Raw genomic sequence first — 13,930 nt, 5'->3', positions numbered from 1 at the left:
ATATTTTGATATTTATTGCTTTTTTTTCAAGTTTTGCTTGCTTCTTGTCTCAATATCGAAGTGTTTTTTGGTTGTAATTTCAAAAATCGCGGTTAAATAATGAGATCTAATTTATTTTCGCCGAAAGATTGGAATTTCTCGCGAGTATGGTGTATTTTTCAGATCGAATTCAGATCAAATTTTTTTGTTCTAAAAAAAAAAATGCTCAAAGATCATTTTCGTTGATAAAATTGAATTTCTCGCGAATTTTTAACATATTTTGATTGGTCAAATGGTGTTTTTTCGGATCGATGTTTATTTTCGAAAAAAATTATCAAATTTTGTTTTCGTCGAGATATTTGAATTTCTCGCGAATTTTTAACCCATTTTGATTGGTTGAATTGTGTTTTTCGGATCGATTTTTATTTTTTGAAAAAATGATCAAAATTTGTGTTCGTCGAGATATTTGAATTTCTCACGAATTTTTAACCTATTTTGATTGGTTGAAATGTGTTTTTCGGATCGAAAAAAATGATCAAAATTTGTTTTCGTCGAGATATTTGAATTTCTCATGAATTTTTAACCTATTTTGATTGGTTGAACGTTGTTTTTCGGATCGATTTTTTTGTTCTCAAATTGATGAAATTTGAAATGTTTGTTTTTACTTTCGAGTTTGTTCAGTATTTCCCCCCCCCCTCCCCCTGGCAAAATAAATAATTTTTCATTTCGATGTATCAATGATTTTAATTTCGTTTGTTTAGATCCAATCGAGTCGGAAATCGCCGATCTGTTTTCAAACCTGCCAGAAAGTTTTGCCCTTGAGCTGGTAAGATTTTTTTTGAAATTTTTACTTTTGAACATTTTTTTGAAATACATATACAAAATATTGATTTAATGGTTGATTGATTGAACTTGTACAAAGATGTCTAATATTGTTTGTTTTTACAGGATGCTGAATATTTGCAGGATCTAGACCGATATCTTCTTCCTACATTTGATCCGAGTGTACCTCCTCCCCCAATTATTGATTTTTATCCAAATTCCTCTACGTCTGATTCAGTCCCTATCTCGGAAAATTTTCATATCAATCCGGCCCCCGTTTCTGAAAATGTTTACTAAAAACTACAATACTGCTACCTATAAGTTCAAATTTAATAACAATTTTGTTAGGTAAGGGATTATTTTGTTTTTTTGTTTTTTTTTTTTTGGTTCTGAATCTGAATTTATTAGGTTATGATTCAGAAACACCTCATAGTCCGGAGAATTATGGTGTGATGAAATAATGATGACCTGAAAGTTTTTATGGAAACTGGTAGGTCATATCATTCATAGTAGTAAAATGTACTTACATTGAGAATTTTGTAGAAAATACAAAAGGAAAGATAAGTCAACTGTCATTATTATTAAATAATTAATGTAAGTATACTTTTGTGATTGCCAGATTTTTTGTTTAAGGCTTGTTTACATTGGCCGCAGAACAACTATGGATCCGTTCCATCAAATTACCGAATTTTCAAAAATAATATAATTGAAAATCTGTAAGAAACTATGGAATGGTGTCTGTAGTCATCATGAAAGACTGAGTTACAACTCCAGCTTTGATTTTCCACAGGAAGTTTACAGTCTTGTTCTGCGACCAATATCAACGAGCCTAAGTTACAGTCTGTTACAGACAATAAGCCCACCTTTATGGGCATGACATCAAAATAGATGAAGGAAAATCAACTGATAAGACAAAGATGCCGAGGAGCTTTTCAGGGGCTAGACTCTAGTACTAGACTAAAAAATGGTGTCATAGAGAAATCTGAAATAGATAAATTTAAATTAAATTTCAACTTTGATTGTCCTTCTCCATTGACTTTGAAATTTGAATAATAGTTAAATAATTTTGTTAATAATGTACAGTTTATTTATAATGTGTAAGTATAAGAAATGGTTCATTGTCTTCTTCTACACAACAGTGGTGACAGGTGCAGCAGTGACAGCAGTCACTGTAGTCTGGACCGTGGTCAACCTTCCAGGTCTTCCAGGTCCAGCAGATGTGCGACTAGAGGAATTGACGATCTTATCAATAGACTTGGAAGTTTGGCCACTGTGCTAGCCACGTATGGAAGCACACCTGTCTTTGCGATTCCAATACTAACTACTGTTATAGCAGTTCACATACTTAGAAGAAATGAAGGGCGGTTTTCCAAAAGTGGATAAGTCAAGTTTTTTGAAAATTGAGTTTTTCACGCCATTGTGTTCTATAGGTCGTATCTCACCTATTTAATGCCTAACCTACCCAAAATACCTATTTACCTACGTACAATCCAGCTTTTCTGTAAGTTGCGGATTGCAATCATTTTTCCAAAACGCGATAAGTCATGATTACTTCGTTTTCGTTACTTGTATAGCCAAAATAGAGCTGCGAATATGGTTTTTTTAATAGATAGTACTGTAATATGTACTATATTTTCGTTTTTATTTTATTGCCAAAATGCAGATAATTTTTTTTAAAATGATAGTGCTGTAGATAAATACTTGATTTTTGCCAATTCTATTGCCAAAATGCAGTTAAAAATTTTTTTTTTCAATCAACAATTTTTTTTCGTAAATTTATTGCCGAAATAGTGGTAAGATTTTTTTTTTTAATCAAAAATCTTTTTTTTTCAATTTATAGTGTTGTAATAGGTACTTAATTTTTGATTAAAACACAGGTAAAATTTTTTGTAATCAATTTTTTTGGTCATATACTTTTGTATTGTGAATTAGAGTTGACTTACATCAATTTGCAACACTGGTTCTATCATATAAATGAACACATGAAAAATCGTTTTTCCAAAAGGCGATAAGTCAGTTTACTTTTTCTGCCGCAGAAGCGCTGCAAACTTGAGTTACACCACAAAACCAACACATACGTGTTGAGATAGAACCAATACAACATGCAGGATAGGTGTCATACTCCAAGTGCATCGCGCCTTGAAATGGGCACTAAAAACATCATTTATCTCGAAATCACAATTTTTGACTTATCGCTTTTTGGAAAACCGCCCTTCAAATATAATAATTGTTAGGTAAGGGAATATTTTTTTTTTATGTTTTCATTTTTTTGTTCTGAATCAGAAGTCATTAGGGCATAGGCCGGGGAATTATGGTGTAATGAAATAATGATGCCCTGAAAGCTTTTATGGAAACTGGTAGGTCATATCATTCATAGCAGTAAAACGTTCATACTTACATTGAGAATTTTGTAGAAAATACAAAAATTGGAAAGATTAAGGATGTGTTAACAATGTTGTCAGAGTTTGGTGTAACCACATCCCTGGCTACAATATCAATCATAATTGTGAGGATTGGATGGCAAATCTTTTGCCATAAACTGGAGTACAGTATTTGGCCTCATCCTTCATACATGGAACAAGATAAGAGTTGAGAATTGAGATTGATAAGAAACTTCTCAGGAGGGAATTGGTGAGAGTGGATTGGTCGGAGTTGTCCAACACACAGAACCCTGAGATTGGTTTTAAAATTTTTGTTAAGAGAATTAGTTCCTGTGTGAAAATGGCAACAAGATTGAATGATTATAAAAGATCATTGAAGAGAAATCTCTGGGCCTCTGACGAATTGATTAGAATTTCTAAGACAAAAAGTGAGCTTTACCAGCTGATATGTAAGTTTCCAGGCAACTTGGAATTGAGAAATGAGTATAAAAATGTTTCAAGAAAGGAAGGCCTTATATCAAAAAGGGACAAATTAAATTTTCACAATGACCAACTTGATAGGTGTGAAACTGCTAAGGGGTATCCCGAGCTAACATTTTGCCTCACTGAGGCACTTTTTTTTTGCCTATATTTGCGATTTGAGACGTTTTTTCGCCCTATATGAGACTAATGACAAAAATATGCAAATTAGCTCACAGGTATCTGATTTTTTCAAGTACCTTACGCTAGTGTTAGATGGCGCTCTATTGACAATGAAGAACGCATATAGCTATAAAGTCCTACTATTCGTCTTTACAGTGTGATAGGAACTCGAAAAACAGTAATTTTGATGGGAAAAAATTGAGTTTAGTTTGAGATAAAATAAAAATAACCCCAGAAACGGAAACGTCAGATTTTTATTGCACTTTATAATTTCACCAGGCTTATTCCCCTGACAAATAGTAAAATTTAAAATGACCATTTTCTGACATTCTGACTAAAAAAAAATTCCAACGAATTAAATGACGCAAATTTCAAGTGAAAATATGTAGTATAATTTTGGGTTAAACAGGGACCATCTAAAAATGGCCACTTTACAAATATGTAATACAATATTGTTAAATTTTCCATGCTCGGGACATTTCAGTAAAAATGAACTGTCTCTTATTTATAATGGCCTCTCATGACTGAAAAATAGAAATTGTAGGTAGGTAGAGGTACCATATTTTTCAGAGTTGGGAAATTTGAGTGAAAATATGGTAATTAGGTACCTATCTCTGATGAAAATTTTGTTTAATCATACTCTTCGTTATTGAAAAAAATAAAAATAAAAACGACAGTATAATTTTCCCATTCCAGAGAATATGAATAGAAATGATCCCATATTTTCTCAAGTTTGTAAAATTCTGATTGAAAATTATAAATAATCCCTTTTAAAATGACCCTTTTTTGTATTTCATTTAAAAATTGCAAAAGTACAACTGCTTAATTTTCCAAGCTTGGGAAAATTTATGAGATACTGAATGGTACAGTTTGTGAGCAATTGAATGAGTCCTCACGAGGTGCGAACGCTCTGCTCGGGAAATAAAACTCAAAAATCGTCAAAAATCACTTTATTTTACTAGTAGGATAAAATACCATTGTTCTTTTCCGTAAAAAAAAAAGTTATGGTTACGGACAACGTGAACTATACCATAACAATTCTTGTATTTTACTTTTCCGTAGCAGACCGTAACTTTTATTACAGATTACAGTTGATTACGGACAACTTTGATGATTCTAGCTGTGTTCGTTTTAACGCGGATTCTCCATAGGTAACGAAAGAAGACTTTTAGATTTTTGTAAGATCAACAAAGGAGTTAATCTATTACAAAATTTTAATTCTTGAACATTTTGATAGTAATAATATGTCTGACATAAGCGCGAGTGAAGTTGAATTAATGATTCCTTTAATAATTGAAGGTAACAACGATGATCATGTTACAATTAACAATGATCCGGGTGATGGCCGCAGCGACAATTCAAATTCCCGATCCAGCTCCATAGGGTATACGAGCTGCCCAATCGATGAATTAATTCATCGATTGGGCAGCTTGAGTACCATACTTTCAATAATAGGTGGCACCCCGGTGGTGGCTGCCCCTATTTTAGCCGCGGTAGCTATTTATCAAGGTCTTCATGAAATTTTTTTCTGGTAAGATAATTAATATTAATACAGCACTAGGGAGCTCCTCTATGAAGCCCTATTTTGAAACCCATGTTGAATAAAAATAATGCATTTTTAATTTTATCTCATTTTTTTTTTTCAGTGTGCTGTGGAAGAAGAAGAAGAAAAGATGAAAAGAAGCACACCAGTCTTTGCAATTCCAATGCTGTCTTTAGTAGTCGCAATAAACATACTTATAAGATCAAAGCGAGTATTCAGAGGTAAGAGTAGGCTCTGTTAGGTAAGGGGATGTTTTTTTTTTTATTTATTCATTAAGTCAGTGGGTTATGGTTCAGAAATCTCCACATAGGTAGGAAACTTGGGAAGATTATGGTGTGATGAAGTAATGACCCCTATCATTCATAGTAGTAAAACTCAGGAGAACCATGGAGTGATTACAATACTCAGTTAACCTGGCTAGTAAAGGTCACATTCACCCTATAGTATATACTTAATGAACATCAATATGATCCTCAACTTCAAAAACTTCACTTAAAAAATTTCAGACTTGATAATAATTTAGTCTGGGTGATGTTTGTTCATCTTAAAAAAAAGGGAAAGAGACTCGTTATTTTTCTAACATACGTGGATGACTTCTTTGTTGCGGGTGATTGTGAGGAAATTGTCGAATTCGTGATTAAGAAACTTTGTGAACATTTTACGGTGAAAATTATGGACAAAGTGGTTTCGTTTATTGGATTAGGTACATTTGAAGGTAACTCCAGAGTTGATTGAAATCGATCAAAGCTCATATATTGAGGCCAGTGGAAAAAAGTTTAATCTTATCAATGCTAAGCTAGTGTATACTCCGATGGAAAGGAAACTCAATACCTATTGAAAGGTTGAATGGTTGTAGTGATTCAAAGGATTTATGTGTTCTGAAATTTCAGAAGCTCTTATAGGTACGATAAATTTCATTATGTAAAGAACTCGCCCTGATGTAAATTTTGCTACAAACTTATTAAGTCGTTGTACTTTGAAAGCTACGGATGAACTTTATTGATACTTGACTAGGGTACTTTGTTATCTCAATTCTACAAAAAAATTGAAGTTGAGATATGTGTTTGATAATAATGCAGCTCCGATTGAAGCTTTTTGTAATGCTTCATGGGCTCAGGAACGTGATGCTAAATCTACTTCAGGTTATTTGATTAAAGTGTATGGAAATGTTGTTCATTATAAGACTCGTAAGCAGTCTATTGTTGCGCTGTTGTCTTGTGAGGCAGAGTATGTGTCGTTGTGTGATTGTGTGAGAGAGGTAGTTGGTCTGAAAAACTTGTTGGAAGAAATTGGTATGAGAGGTGGCTTGTGTAGGATTTTCTGTGACAGCCAATCGGCTGTACAAATTGCCAGTTCAGAGGCAAATTGTGATCGTTTGCATCACATCTCGATAAAATATCATTATGTACGTGATATCGTTGAAAAGAAAACAGTTGAATTGTGTTATGTAGCTACTGATAAGAACGTTGCGGATTTTCTGACTAAAGTAGTCAGTAAAGCTAAAATTGACTTTAGTTCATCGAATATGGGTTTTGTTTAACCCTTTATTGACGTTTTATTTGTATTTGTTTAAACCTAATGAGATTTGTTGTCTCAGGTGCTCGAATTCTTTGGAATTCATAATATATTTTCTAGAATAAATTGTAAGAACATTTCAATATTATACTCGTTTTTTGAATTAGAATAGTTTTAATGTGTTCTCTGAACCAGTTATTTGTAGAATTTGAGAACGTATTCGTTCTCGTTTGTGTTTTTGAATGGATTTAAACAAAATTAAAATTATAATCGACTTGAGTTGTGAACAGGTGTTGTTTGGCAACTCTGAGTCGAAGTATTTTTTAAGTATTTTTGTATCGAATATTTGCCTAACCTGTGTTGAATAAACCGTTAGATTTCGGTTACGATCCTAGAATTTCATCATACAGTTTATGTACTGTTTAGCAATGGTTTTTATGTAGTTTTTAATAAAGTTTTGAAAGTTAATATGCATTTAATTCGAATTTAGAGCTTTTTCGCGACTTTTAGAACGAACCAAGCAATACATCCAAACTGTGTGGTCGCCTTTTTCATGTATATTTAATTGTGACTTGTAAAATTATTAATTTTTAATAATTCACCATGTGAAGCTTTAATTTTCCAACCCAAGATGGATTTTCAAACCATATTGACGTTCATTTCAAGTATAGAGGAAGTGTTTTCCAACGCTTCCAACTTCATAACGGTGTATGAAGGAATTAGAAGCACTGATAATGATATTAGTCATAAAAGCAAAATGGTGGATACAGCTATTGTATTCATTCTTGTGTAGTGTTGGCCTGAGAATATTCTCAATGCGCATAATCTGAGAATATTCGCGAATATTCGCGAATATTCTCAAACGCTTGGAGAATATTCTCTCAAAAAAATAAAAATCGAGACTTTTTTCAAAAAATTTAAAGATTTTTTTACAATTTTCCACAATTTACAAGTTTTACAACTACTTTTCTTTATAAATTTCCAATTTTCCTTAATAATTTGAAAGTTACCAAAACCTTTTCCCTATTATCTCTAAACTAAGCAATAATTTTCTAATTTTTTGAAAAGAATCTGCGGAATATGCGCAAGAATACGCGCATATTCTTGCGCATGCGCAAGCAAAAAAAGAATATTCGCGAATTTGCCCAACACTATTCTTGTGATTTTCCTGAAACGGCTTATGAATAGAGGTAAGAAAAAATTATCATTTCAAGTGGTATATCTAAATATTTAGTTGTATGTAACATAATCATGTTTTTTTGCCCACAAGGTACAAATAATCATACAAATTCCAATGCAACCGATGAAAAAGACAATAGGAGAAGTTAATTTTTTCGTGAAACAGATCTCATGTTCAAACCACTAAATCAAACCAAATAAGAGTACGGTATTGTATTTGGTTAAAGCAAATACCCGGTAGTACTTGGTCCTGGTTTTGCCTGACCTGGGACCAGGTATATTTGGTATTCGGACCGGTTTGAGCTCTGGTAGGTACACATTATAACCACACTGTTGACAACAAATTTATAATTGTAATGATAGCAATAGGATGGCAGATCATTTGCCATGTACTTAAAAGCACAATATTTGGCTTCATCTAGATATGAAAAAAACATAGAGGTACACATTTTCAGCCTACTCCAGACATGGAATGAAACAGATTTAGGAATTGAGATAATATTTAGAATGACACAGGTAATCAATGTTGGGACTATTAGTAAAAAATCATTAATGTGTATTTTTTTTGCCTCGCCACTACAGGATAATGAGATCAATAATAAGGTTGACACTCTAGTGACTGACAGTGCTCTCCTGACAACTGAAGGTAACATTATTCATAGTACATACATAGAAAATAAAATGGACAACATTAATAGGATGTTGAATGTGTTGAAAATTGAAAAATTTGATTGGAAAAATGACAAATTTAATCACAAAAAAATGAAGAAAAATAACTGAGGAACCGCCAATGCCAAACAACTTTTTCGGTCCATTGCTTTTGGTTTTTTCACCAATTTTCAAATTTTAATTTTTTTACCCACAGGAAACCCATTTACTCGTTGTTTATTTTAATTTTAGCCAATCATTTTTAGCCAAAATCAATTGGCTAAAGCTGGCTAATGGCTAAAGTTTTCGTTGATTGGCTGGCTAATGGCTAAACTTCAAAACTTTGATAAGCTAATGGCTAATGGCTATTGGCTAGCTAGACATCCCTGATCTTAGTGATTACAGTAGAACTCATAAAGGCTTAAATATAAAGGTAAGGGAATGTTTTTTTTTTTGTTTTTTGTTCTGAAGCCAGCAGATCACAGTTTGAAAACAACCAGGCAGGCAGGAAACTCAGAAAAACAATGGTGTGAAGAAATGAAGGCTACCTGAAAGTTTTTGTGGCAACTGGCAGGTCACATTATCAAAAGTAGATATATTTATACTCAAGTATATGGACATCAAGATGATCCACAACTGGAGGGCTGCGCTGATGGACAAACAGTGGCAGTGGTGTAATGGGTAAAATTGGTTGGCGGCAGCAGCGTGAATCAGCGCGCCGGCATGGCCTACCACACCAATGAAACGCGACTTAACACTGAATTTTCTTGGTTTATTGTTATGTGAGCTCTAAAAAGTGAATTTTTTTCAGGATAAGAAATCTTCCTCAAAAAACATCAATTTCTAATTTTTCTATAAAATACAAAAAAGTGACTAAAATCAAGGAAAAAAGAGCCCAACGCCAACTCATGCTGCCAAAAAAACGTTAGCGGCGGTGGGCAGGCCACGCGCCATCATGAATTTTTTTCGGTGGCGTCAAGTCAGCATGCATTTGTTGATACATTGAATAATGAATAGTTTTTCAACAAATGCACTAATGCAGTTTCAAGAAATGTTGGATTTTTCTAAAAAAAAAAAAAAAAAAAAAGTCCAACCTTCAACATTTCATTAAATTGTATTTTTTCAAAAACCACTAAGAGTTAGAAAGTTTCGCAGTTTTTTAATTATATTGTATCTCTTTTTCTACTAAAAAAAAAAATGTCTCAAAATATAGTAATGAAAGTAATAAAACCATTGGTTGTAGCAGGTGTTGAAACTAATAGTGACCTTACAAGCAGTTCAGGAAGTACTGGTTGCAGAGGATGGTCAATTGATGATTTGTTTCATTGATTGGGATCCATTAGTACAATTTTATCCCTCCTTGACTGAAGCAAAGTGATTTCTTATTCCATACTCAGAATAATAATTTTAACAGAAAAGGCAAGGGAATGTTTTTTTTTTTTTTTTTGGTTCTGAAGTCAGTAGGTCATGGTTTAAAATTAAAAATCACCACACTGGCAGGAAACTCGGGAGAACTACGTTGTGATGAAATAATTATACCATGGTTCTCCTAAAAGACCCTAAAGTACTCTTGATGCAGTGGCGTAGCCAGGATTTTCTCAAGGAGGGGGCAAAACCAGATTTTTAGGCATGAAAAATCGAAATCAGGGGTAATTTTCTGGAAATCCATTGTGATGTGTGGTGATTTCATGAAAATGAAGGTAAAATTACTGCTCGAGCGAAGCGAGAGCGAACATTTTTAGAAAAAATGGGTCCAAACAACGAAAAAACGTCCATTTTTGCATGTTTTCTTTCAAATTTTCACTCGCAAGGGGGGGCCATGGCCCCCTTCGCCCCCCCTTGGCTACGCTACTGTCTTGATGAAGTGTTATACCGCTTGTGGAGCATACTTCACTGAGCAAGATCAGCACAGTACTATCAACATGTACTTGCAACCCAGCCAAGTAAGTAAGATTCTGTTTTATTTCCATATGCTCATTCATTAGGTACATAATCTATTGTGGTTGAGATTTTCTTCTCAGTACATATTGGTTTTTAAAATGATCTTGTCTGATCAATTTTTTCAATGTGTTTGTTTCAATTTATTATTGCTTTCTTCTTTATGGATGAAACATATTTTTAAAGAAGAAGACTTGAAATTTTTGTATGAAGTATTATTAGGTGAACCCAAGAGGAAATTTGCAATGGGGGTATCCATGCAATGTCATATGCACACTTTCTGAAAAGTTGCTTTGCACCAAGGTCTTGTACCTAACTAAATTATTCTTCACTCTTTTCTTTTAGAAAAAAATAAAATAAATGGGAAAATTGAGGGGATGAAAGGCTACTGTAATTGTGTTACAGGGTGGGGGGAGGAGGTTAAAAAATTGGAGGGGGTACCTACTAATTGTCAACTAATTGTATCTTTTTCTATACTCATTTTTCTGCTTTGTAAAAGTGCCATTCCTCGATCAAAAGTCAAAACTCTTTTACCACTATTTCTTTCATCCAAAATTGACACTGACACTACAATGTAATGAAAAAACATTTAAAAAATCAATATCAAAACCATTTAAAAAATTTAGTGGGTATTCTTTTTTAATTTTTCACGCCACAAAATTATCTGAACTCCTTTACATGGACACTAATTCTTTTATATTGAGTAAATATATAAAAACCTACGACAATAAGACAATAACAGTAGAATTACTGTAAATCGGACGATTGGGAATTCCAAATTCACTCGGAGCTCAACCAAAATCACATCCAACAACAAAAAATTGCCCCCAAACACAATATTATCATCTAGAAGGAAATGGAACATTTAAACGCTAATCATTCTTCCCTTAAAAATCTCATTTTCATATCCACTTCGAACTTTTTTTTCCTGTTTTATCATGAATGTCACTTTCACTTTTAAATTTAAACGGATTTTTAACGAAAATGATTTTGCTGTACCTACTCAGCGATCAGGAAAAAAATTGATCTCGTATATTTCAAAAGTTCGAAACACTCATATAAAACGATGCGATTTTTTAGAAACAGCCGGATATGAGTCTAAATTCACGCGAATGCGGATAAAGATTGAGATAACATCATGTTTGTTGACTTTCAACAAACGATAGCGATGAAAAATCTGAAGTGAAAGTATCATAATGGTGCAAGGCGACTAATAAAAGGCTCGTGTGAGATAAAAATTGCTTTAAAATCTAAGAGTCTCCTGCGGATATTAAAGCATTGCCGAAAAAACGGATCACATTGACAAACTTAAAACTTAAGTTCACTTAGATCATAGGTAATAAAACTAATCTCGGGATATCTTGGGCAGTTTAAATGCACAATATTAACAGATTATTGATATTTGCGCTCTTCAAAAATGAGATGAGCAACAATACTGCGTTACCTTGAAAACGAAACAACAAATTTTTTATGATGAGCTATTTTCCATCATTCCACGACATCTTCAATCGTTGGCTATATTCTGCATAGTTCAATATCACTATTCCGTAAAAACAACGTTTAGATATTTGAAAAGTGTTGATAAATTGAACTCGAACATCATCCACAGTTATGTGGAACAAGTGCAATCGGAGCAATTGTTTTATTCTATGGCATCTGATCATCGACCTGCTGACATGACACGTAATTTAAAATGCTGTCAAGTTGAACGTAAACTGATATTTCATGTTTTAAAAAGCTCACCTCCACGAACCAGTAGAAAAAATTGAACTCGATCTCGAACATCATCCTGAGCTACTGCAATTCGAACTCGATTTTTCATCGTCGTATTCGCAAAACCATCTGGATGAAATTTAACAACTATTTCAGTCTGTAATATCGAATCATTGATTTGTTAACATGCTACGAAGATACTTTAAAATCCTAATAACTTGGTCGTAAAAATAGTACCTATTTCGAAACGGTCGCCTCCGAAAACCAGTAGAAAAAATCTCACTCGAACATCATCCCAGAGCTATACTGCAATTCGAACTCGATTTTTCATCATCCTATTCGCAAAACTATCTCAGTGTTTAGCACCTGGTTTATTCTGTGACATTAAATCATTCATTATAATTAGCATAGCGTACCACGAAGGTATTTTGAAATCACAATAAGTTGTTCGTAAAAATAGTACTTCGAAAAGCTCAGGCTCACCTCCGAGAACTAATATTAAAAAAATCGCACTCGAGCATCATCCTGAGCTATTGCAATTCGAACTGTATTTTACATCATCGTAGTCACAAAACCATCTCGGTGAAATTCAACAACGGTTTCATTCTGTAACATCTAATCGTTGAATTGTTAGCATTCCACTAAGGTATTTTGAAATCCCAATAAGTTGGTCGTAAAAATAGTACTTATTTCGAAGAGCTCACCCTCAGAAACCAGTATAGAAATTGCTCTCCACGTTACCATATTATGCCATCGTAGTAATCGGTTCTTTTCAACTATCATAATCATAGAACGTTTGTTAAAATCATCTCAGTGAAATTGCAACTTCAGTTAGTTCAAATAGGTGGCTTGACAGCGGATCAGAGTGCAGCATATTGCCACAAAAATTAGTATATTTTCTCAATAAGCTTGGCTTCATTAGTTGCAATAAACCTACGAAAAATCAACACTTCGGATGAGTAAAATATTACCTCACAGTAGATAGGCTATAGGTTGAGTGATTTTCAAAAATATTCACATACATAAACGTGGCAAATCTTACCAACGGTTGACATCCTGTGCAATATCATAGAAACTTTAGTTCAAGTAGCCATTTTCGGTAAAACGAGCATTGATGTAGCTGGGATGATTCACTCGCTGATTTCTTTGTAAGTATTCATTTTTCTAGATGAACAAAAGCAAGAGTTGAAAATACTGATCGGATGAACCGGTTGCTTTACAAAAAATAACTGCTTGGAAATAAGAACATAAAGGACTCACTTCGATTTGAATGTGAAAAGGTTAAATTTCTGAATTCTGATTTCACAATTCACTGTATGGCGTCAGGCGTGGCCTCCTCGAAGCTCGAACTTCCGGTACAGATGTACAGACGATTACAATAAAACGTCACAGTGCATGACGTCGCTTGACGGACAGGGACAGCTGAAAATGCTGCAAAGTTGAAGTATTTTCGATGGACTAAATTTCTTATGTACCTAGTATGTATTTAACGATAATTCATTAAAAAGTGCACGTTTATTGTGCTCTATTCTATTCTATTCAATTGTTCGGTTTTCATTTGAAATATCAG

The 13,930-nt window shown here is 33.5% G+C and overlaps 1 long non-coding RNA gene across 3 annotated transcripts; it reads right to left on the bottom strand.

Moving 5' to 3' along the window:
• Positions 1-505: 505 nt before the first annotated feature.
• On the bottom strand, positions 506-13,718 carry LOC135845685 (uncharacterized). 3 transcript variants are annotated; one of them, XR_010558805.1, is made up of 7 exons: positions 13,621-13,718; positions 13,383-13,524; positions 13,065-13,293; positions 12,844-12,975; positions 12,598-12,736; positions 12,391-12,517; positions 506-12,318 (listed from the first exon to the last, which is right to left on the bottom strand). It is a non-coding gene; the product is annotated as an uncharacterized LOC135845685 (long non-coding RNA). The 3 variants fall into 3 exon arrangements; XR_010558802.1 differs by having other exon boundaries at positions 13,403-13,524; XR_010558803.1 differs by having other exon boundaries at positions 506-12,315; positions 13,403-13,524.
• Between the last annotated feature and the right edge of the window lie 212 nt (positions 13,719-13,930).

This window comes from Planococcus citri, chromosome 1 (assembly GCF_950023065.1).
Source record: "Planococcus citri chromosome 1, ihPlaCitr1.1, whole genome shotgun sequence".
In the NCBI taxonomy this organism is placed as follows: Eukaryota; Metazoa; Arthropoda; class Insecta; order Hemiptera; family Pseudococcidae; genus Planococcus; species Planococcus citri.
This window is presented reverse-complemented; position numbering and strand designations above follow the sequence as displayed.